General features: G+C 43.4%; 1 protein-coding gene across 3 annotated transcripts in view; it reads right to left on the bottom strand.

The window, feature by feature from the left end:
* SPDYA (speedy/RINGO cell cycle regulator family member A) overlaps positions 1-2,362 on the bottom strand; it is a 37,282-nt gene extending 34,920 nt beyond the window's left edge. The window contains exons 1-2 of one of the 3 annotated variants that reach the window (XM_019448579.2): positions 2,250-2,337; positions 1,411-1,517 (exon numbers count right to left, since the gene is read on the bottom strand). The gene's annotated coding sequence lies outside the window, so the exon portion shown is untranslated. The other 2 variants (XM_019448567.2, XM_019448570.2) reach the window with 2 other exon arrangements.
* Between the last annotated feature and the right edge of the window lie 6,381 nt (positions 2,363-8,743).

Genomic DNA, 8,743 nt, shown 5'->3' on the forward strand with positions numbered 1-8,743 from the left:
ACCAATCTGAAAAAAAATTGTACTAGAATTCACACTTGAATAGGATGTCTGGGGTTTCCCCCCCCCCCCTTTGGTAAATATACCACAGCTAATTTATAGGTATCTAAAATAATTTGTTTTCTCTGGGGGTAATATAAAGAGTGTTAGGGTGTGGTGCACAGAATCATACGACAGAATCAGTATTGGGAGACTCAGCTGCCTATATGAAAAATCTAATAGCAACATCTGATGGCGATTCAGGGCAGGCAGGGAAACCTTAACTTCCTTATAATTGCAGCCTTACACTGAACACTTAATATGCGCCAGGCACTGTGCGAAAAGTTTCACATGCATTATCTAATTTAATCCTCAGAACATTTCTATAAAATGGGTATTATTTTATCCTTATTTTCTAGATGAGAAATTTGAGGCTTGGGGAAGAAGAAATTTGCCCATGGTCACATAATTAACGAGTGATAAACCTAGGATTTGAATCCAGGAATGTCTGACACCAAAGGCCCATATCCTTTAAACCACCAAAGAACTGTTTTCAAAATTAAATGAAATCATGTGTAAAACTTCATGGTATGCAGCCCGATATTACTTACTGTCACCCTGCCAGGAAAACAAACCCAACTTATAAGCTTACACTTTATAAAAATTTAAGTCAAGCATTTGCATTGTCAATACGCAAAATAAATTATGACTTGGTGGTTAAATATTAGCCATTGCTTTAGGGAAGAAAGATGGGCTTATCACCGTTTTGCTAAAATAAAATAACTCTTAAAAAACAGAATCCTTATGGAAATAACCACAGCATTTTTTCTCCATCATAACCACACACTGTAAACTGTTAAAAAAAAAAACAAAACAAAAACACAGCAAATTTAAGAAAAAAAATTCTTGACAAAACTGCTGGAAGCTTTGCTGGGGCTATTATCACAACTCCATAATGTTGATTTTTAAATATGGTTTGTTTTTTTTTTTGTCTAATTTAACATCTAAATGGCTATTGAATACTTTTGGCTTCAGCCAAGTGCTAGGTGCTACAGCACTTGTAAAATTGCACAGCAGAGCTGTTTCAAGAAGTTCAAGTCTGATTAGAAATCCACGCAATTAGGTGGAGAAAACCAGACACTTTCATGATGAGGTGGTCGGAATAAATGGAAGCTGGGCTGGACAGAACCGTAGGAGTGAGTTGTGGCCGCACTCCTGGGAGCACCACTCCTGGGAGCACCCATTTCCTCCTTCCGGATGTTAAGAGACGAGACACACCTAGGTGCTCTTAGATCCTGGTACACAGAAGCATTCAGTAAAAATTACGTATTCTATTCTTAGACGTTGTTCATAATACATATTTAGGACGGTTCATGAGCGAAGGAAGTATACGGATCTGCCGAGCGTAGTGCTGAATCCGTGGCCCAAACTCACTACACGGCAGCAGCATTACTGCGTCTTTTTTGCAGGGAGGCGTGTCTTTCGAGGGAAGAAGAGTCAGACGGTGCCCGGAGAGCCACATTTCACCTCCGGCGATATAACTGAAATGTTAAGATGGTACTGGTAACAGAGACCAGAGGTATTTTTAAACGTGCTTGTGTTCGAGAACATTTGTTAAATAAGCGGGACCTCGGTTTTCACATAGCATGGGGTTTATCCGTGTCGAAGTGTTCAATTCCTTCAAAAGGTTCTTTAAAAAAAAAAAAAAAAATCGAAGCCCTCTGGCCCCCAGCCGTGCCGACGGGTAAGAAACCGGCGGCTGGAAACTGTGGGAGGTGGCTCGGGGCCAGGGCACGGACGGACAGCGGCTGCGACCCCACGGCTCCTGGAAGAGGACGCGCTGACGGGGACCCAAGCGGACCGGGGCGGGCTCCTCCCCAGAGGATCACGACCGGCGGCGGGCGGCGTCCCCCAGGGCCTCTCCTCCCCGCGAGCGCGCCAGGGAAGGGCCCGCCGGCGACACAGAGGAGCGCGACGCCGCTCCGCGGTCCCCACAGAGCGACCGAGGAAGGGGCAGCCTCGCGGACTCCGACCTCGTACGCCCCCCGCCCGAGCCCAGGCCCGAGGCGCCGGGAGGGTGTGCTCCCGTCGCGGCGAGGACACCTGAGGAGACTCGCGGGCCGAAGCGTGTGGGGGAAGGGGGCTGGGACGTGGTCCCATCCTCACACCCGGTGGGCGGCGGGGCCGGGGGCGAGAGGGATGGAAGGACCCGGCGCAGCCGAAACTGGAGGGTGGCCGGCGAGGCCCGAAGCCGAAGCGCGAGCGGAAGATACCTGCCAAAACCTGGGGCCGGGGCGCCGGACAGCCTCCCTCGGCACGCTTCGAGGCCTCAGGCGGTTGCTCGCTACTCGCTCCGCAGCGGCACTCCCCGCTCAGAGGCCTCCCGCCAACCGCGAGCGAGGCCGGCGCGGGCCAATCAGCGCACAGAGCCGCCGCCGGGGGCGGGGCCAGGCTGCGCGCGCCGAGTCCCCGACTCTAGCTGGAGCGTTCCAGCTCGAGCTCCCGCTGCGCCTGCCCGCCGCCCCGCCAGCCTTCTACCAGGCCTTGCTAACCCTCGGGGCCGGACCCTGGCAGAAGCGACCACCCTCCCAGATCTCTTCTGGCCTCCGAATTGATCCCCTTTCCCTTGGACGCTCATTGAAGTCTGACTTGTATGCGAGCCCTGTACCTCGTCTCCAGTTAGATGGAGAAGCCCTGGGGGGCTGGGACTACAGGCCTTCCTTAACTCACTTCCACTTCACAGCACCAAGCGCGATGCCTGCACACAAACACCAGCAGGTACTCGACAAAGAGAGATGTCAATAGTAGGAAGACAAAGAATCAGAGGTGAACTTTGCAGCAGCAATTATTATGCCCATACAGTGACTGCTAGGCTAAAATAACTAAACAGAGGGACACCCCTTAAACTAAAAAAGAAAGGTGTGAATACCGTGTGGCTCTTTGTGACAAGGGGTCATATTGCACTCTTCCGTTTAATCTACTGTTTTAAGCTGTAAATTCTACAGGAACCTTTTGATTTTGGCCTCCTCCTAGCCCTTGGCCATGTGCCTGAGATGTAGTAGGTGATTAGTAAATGTTAAATTGAGTAAAAGGATTCGTCATAGCTTTAAAATGTTTTCCCTGATATCCTTTCCTCTTCACTTCCCTTCTACCTACTGTATAACGTGCTTTCTTCCCCCGTTAACATCTCATGGCCTTTTTTTTTTTTTTTTTCATGTTGCTACAATCTTTCTAAATTTTTATTGAATGCATAATACTCCAGGGTGGATGGACCCTTCCTTCCTGACGGTTCCCTTCTTTCCTCCTTCATTTGACCTGGCACTCTGATATTTGGGTTGCTTCCAGATTTTTCAGCAACCACAATTATTACACCTAAAAAGAATGTGGCCTTGCCTATTTGTGGAACTTCCCAGCAATTAATTACTCAGCAACCCTGAAGAATGAGTAAGCTAGTTTCCTTCTTTCTTGGGCTCTCACCACAGCAAGATGAGGGCAAAATCACCTTCAGGTAGGAAGACGGTGCAGTCTGGGAACTCATTTTTCCTTACAAATGCCTTCATCTTTCCCCCTTGGCCTTTAAATGGGGGAATGGACCAAGAAGCATCAACTAGTTGTGAAAACCTGTAATATTTACTCTCCTAGGAAAATGACTGCTTTAAACCCCATTCCTCTGGTTTCCCTGGTTGTTCTTTTTTCCCCCAAAATAGCAGAGTTTACTGTGATAACTAGTTTCCAGCCTTGCATAAAGAATGTTTACAAAGCCCACGTATGTCCACTATATGGAAATCACTGTTACAAATGTGAAGCAAGGAAAGTAGCACAATAATGAATAGCGGCGCTATCCTTCTAGAACTTTCTAGACAGATACAGACACGAATAACTAAAACAACGAGTTGTGGCACCAGAGATGCATATATAACACAAAGGCAAAGTACAGTTAGGAGAGGGTATTCCTTAGGATCCCCAAGTCTCCACACAGGAGTTTGTTTTCAGTTAAGTAAAATTTGTACACAAAAGTCAGCAAATATACATAGATGTTAACAAAGCAAGCTATTGGGGAAGAAGCTTACCACTTAAGTTTTGGCTTCAAGTTAAGGGTTATGACCAGCAAGGTCTTCATGAGCCTTCTCATTCTTGGGTTTTTGACTATGTTGGGCCCATGACACAGAGGAAAGAAAATGTACTTTAGAGTCACAGGCCTGGTTTGAATTGAAGCTCTTTCACTTTACTGGCTATATGAACGTGGGCAAATTAACTCTGTATGCCTCAGGTAAGTGTAAAGGTGGGATGATACCCTCTGCTTTGTAAGCGTATGGGACAAATTTGATATTGTGGTAAATTGTTCAGCAGTGGACTGGCACACAGGTGTGTTGTTACCTTCTTGCCTCCTTCATTTGATCTGGCAACTGGCTGATAAGAACTGAACACACATTTATCTAAAGAGCCTTTGCATTATTGCCTACAGTCCTTTTCCTCTTTTCATCCATCCTAATGCATGGCTTTGCTATCTCCTCACTAAAATATTACTGATTGCCCACAGCCTGACCATTCCCTGTACCGCGTGCATCGCCTCTAGTTTGTCCGCATTCTACCTTGTATCTCCCCACTATTATCCAGTGATTCTTTACTCCATTCTTAGTGACATACTTTTTTTCTGACTATGTCTTAAACTTTCTTTTTTGAGGGGCACCTGCGTGGCTCAGTCAGTTAAGCGTCGACTTTGGCTCAGGTCGTGATCTCGTGGTTCGGGAGTTCAAGCCCCACGTCAGGCTCCGTGCAGACAGCTTAGAGCCTGGAGCCCGATTTGGATTCTGTCTCTCTCTGTCCCTCACACACACTCTCTCAAAATAAATAAATAAATATTTTTAAAAAGTAAAAAATAAAAGACCCTTTTTAAAAAAACAAAAACTTTCTTCTTTGAGCTGGCATATAATGTGCTCTTTTTTAAACTTCATTTAAATTTTCTACATGATATTCATCCTTTAAGACCCAGCTCAAGGCATCAGTCCATCATCTGAGTACTTAATAAGTGCAGGACTCTGCCATTCTTGAATTCCTGCAGCATTTTCTTTTTTAAAGGTTTAAAAAAAATGTTTACTTTGGAGACAGAGAGAGAGCAAGCAAGCAGGGGAGGGGCAGAGAGAGAGAGAGAGAGAGAGAGAGAGAGAGAGAGAGAGAATCCGAAGTGAAGCAGGCTCCAGGCTCTGAGCTGTCAGCACGGAGCCCAACTCGGGGCTCGCTCACGAACCCTGAAATCATGACCTGAGCCGAAGTAGGACACTTAACCGACTGAGCCACCCAGGTGCCCCCTGCAGCACTTTCTGAAGTTCTGATTTTTGCAATCTTATTAACCAGCTATTTTTTTATACAAAATTTTTTATTATGTGTACATATAGATACAATTTTACATAAATGGGGTTGCATACATGGTTTAAAAAATGGAATATTTGATATGTACAAAAGAATATATCGTAACATATATGCAGGCAGAGCATAATAAAGCAAAAACTTCAAGAAGCCACTACTAACCAAAAAAGCATGAACCCACCATCCAAGAAATAGAACATAAACAATACTGTTGAGATCCTGTATGCTCTTCGGTGGAAGAGCATATTTTCCTGAAGAGGTGACTTTTGTTTTTCCCATTCCCTTAAGATTCACTGTATCCTTAAATACAGATTGTTTGTAAACTTAATACTTTGTATCCTTTATAGTTTAAGATTTTAACATGCAAATGCAGGACACTGTAAAGCATTTTCATTGTTGTATGGAATTCTGTTCTATGAATATACTGTAACGTATCACCATGCTCCTCTCACTGGTCATTTTTCACTATGAATGCCAGAAGTCTTCTTGTACCACAGACTTGGTTGGTTATCAGCTGCTGTGTCTCTGTAAAACCGTGTTAGTTATAGTGGGCATAGGTTCTGATTAGTTGGTGTTGGATTGGTCAGTGCCCATGTTTCAAATATTCAAATACTACTTCTGCTTGTATATGCCCCATGGTGCACTTTTTTTATATGTACTTTTCTTATAAAGGCTTTAAAGTGAAAATGATGGATTTTAGGATATGCATTTTACAAAATTATGAATGCTAAATTTATTTCCCAAGTACTTGTACCAAATTAATTATCTATATGCCCAAAGTGGAGCTCAAACTCATGACCCTGTGGTCAAAAGTTGAATGTTCCTCCGACTGAGCCAGCAAAGTGCCCCTAGTTGTACCAATTTTAAGTAAGAGTCCCATTAGTCTACATCTTGCCAAGTTTGTATTTTCGGACTTTTTGTGACTAGATTATCTTTTAAAGTATGTCATAGAGAATACCTTTGGATTTTCTTTTTAGCATCCCTTTTCTGGTAAATTTTCTACTCAACCTCCCAAACCACTTGGGTGCAGGGATAGCAGCTATATTCATACACTATCATCTCTCTTCTTCACCTGCTGGGAGTCCTAAGGGCACCTGACCCAAGTTGAGCCAAATTCTCTTCCTGGAATGTTGCACTAAGACCCAGAATTCAGCGTGGCTGACTGCTCTTTTATATGGAGGCAATAAAAACTGAGAAGTATGAGGATAGAACAATAATCAATCTAACAAGGTATAAGCACTGTATTAGTTTTTTTCACTGTACTTTTTTGTTCCTTACTGAAAATAACCTAAAAAAATTTTTTTTAATGTTTATTTTTGAGAGTGAGACAGAGCGTGAGCAGGGGAGGGGAGGAGAGAGAGGGAGACAGAATCCAAAGCAGGCTCCAGGCTCCAAGCCATCAGCATACAGCTGGATGTGGGCACGAGCCATGAAATCATGACCTGAAGCTGAAGTTGGATGCTTAACCAACTGAGCCACCCAGGCGCCCCTGAAAAGAACTTTCTTGATCTTTCCCCATACTTGCTTCTGCCTATGACATAATCCTTATTTGTCAAATTGAGGCAACAGCCTCACCACTTTCAAGTTTTGATTCCTAGTTTTAAGTATTCACAAATACTAGGTGACTTTTGCAAGACAAAATGTTACACTACACCACTTTTCTAAAAATGTTTGAAGTGGCTCACAACAAAGGTGACTTGAAGGTCAATTACACAGAGAACCTAGAGGATAGAAAGGGGGAGGGGCAAGAAAATAACCATAAAGATCTTGGGAAAGTTTGATTCCGAACAAGAGGCAACTTTCTCTACATGCCTGTCAGGTGCTAGCTGCGTTTCTTCAAGTAACTAGACACAACTTCTAGCACTTACCAATATTTTACCAGATGAAGATTAGTTTTGACCATAAACTATTTATTTTGGTCCCACAGACCCAGATCAATTTTCTCCTGAAATTACTCCAGCATTCTTGTGAAAGACAAAAAGCAGTTCAAGGAGGATAAATGAAAACTGGAACCTTTTTTTTTTTTTTTTTTTTTTTGCTAATTTCTCCAAAAGGTCAAGGTGTTTAAACAGAAAGTTTTGAAACTCACTTGCATTCATTAAAAAAAAACATTTGAGTGCTTACTACGTGCCAGCCTCCACTCTAGAAGCTGGAGACACATCCACAGAAAAAAAAGAGACAAAAATTTCTGCCTGTAGGAGCTTACATTCTAGTCACATACAATTAAACTGATTGAAACCCAAAGGCTTCTAAGGGCCAAATACAACAGTCTTGAAGGAATGCCCACTGTACTAAATGGATCTGTACAATGAAGAATTGATTTTCTTCAAAAAATAGAATAGACCACAATTTGTTTCAATCTGTCAGTGAGCATACGGAGTTTAGGGAACTCAGTTGATTAAAGATTAAGGTACCGCATTCAAAACAGGTGTTACTGTACAAATTCTCTTCAGTGGAGTTACCAGTCTCCACCCAGGCATGAGCTACAAAACCTGAGGCCATTATCCTAGAAGGTAGGGACCTGTTTTTTAAAACTTCTCACTTTAGTTGTACACTACATAACAGTTCCATGTTGAGAGTTGGGTCTTGGGCTTCTCACGTTTTTCTAAGGTAAGAAAGTAGGTTATTAATTTTCAATTTCATAAATTTCAGTAGTTTTACAAGATCTACCAGAAAATGATTTCTCAAGTGATTCTACCCCTCACCCCCGCCTTCTTAGGAATCCTTACCACACTTGAGAGAGCTAAAGCAACAAAGCTCACGGTTACCCCACAACAGTAGACAGAACAGGTGTGTCTGTCAATAACCTGTCGGGAAGTGGCAGCATTTTCAGAAACTGTGCCAACACCAGCTTGAAAATGATATAGGTGAGGTGGCCGGATATAAAAAGTCACAACACTTTGCTTTTGTTTCCGAGCTCTTTTTTCCGATAAATATACTGGAAGGCTTAAGACTTACTTTGAAGTTAGTTGAAAGTAAACACATACAGGATTCCTCTGGACTACTCCTTTCCTGTTGTACTGTATTTTGTCTTTGTGACTCTGTCAATAATCAGTGTTTATATATGAATAATCTATGATAGTTTCACATGTTGAGTTGTGGTGTCACTGCTTTCTGAGGAAGAATTTTGGCCTGTAAATCTGCTGCATTGCTCAAATTAGGCAGCTGCAAACTGAGCACACCCTCTTACTTGGTGATCCCAGGCCTGTCTCCAGAAATAGACCAAGGCTCCCAACTTTTTGCATGTCGTATCAAAGAAATGCTGAATCTGTAAGCCTCAGGCAGTTAGCTTATTCTCCTCCCCCATTCCACTTGTTATCTTCCACCCTACTGGCATTCAAAACATGGGTAACAAGATTTTATAACCGCATTAGCTGGCAAAGTCCCTAAGAGGAGAAAA

This window comes from Panthera pardus, unplaced genomic scaffold (assembly GCF_024362965.1).
Source record: "Panthera pardus isolate Hobbes unplaced genomic scaffold, ASM2436296v1 HiC_scaffold_26, whole genome shotgun sequence".
Lineage (NCBI taxonomy): Eukaryota > Metazoa > Chordata > Mammalia > Carnivora > Felidae > Panthera > Panthera pardus.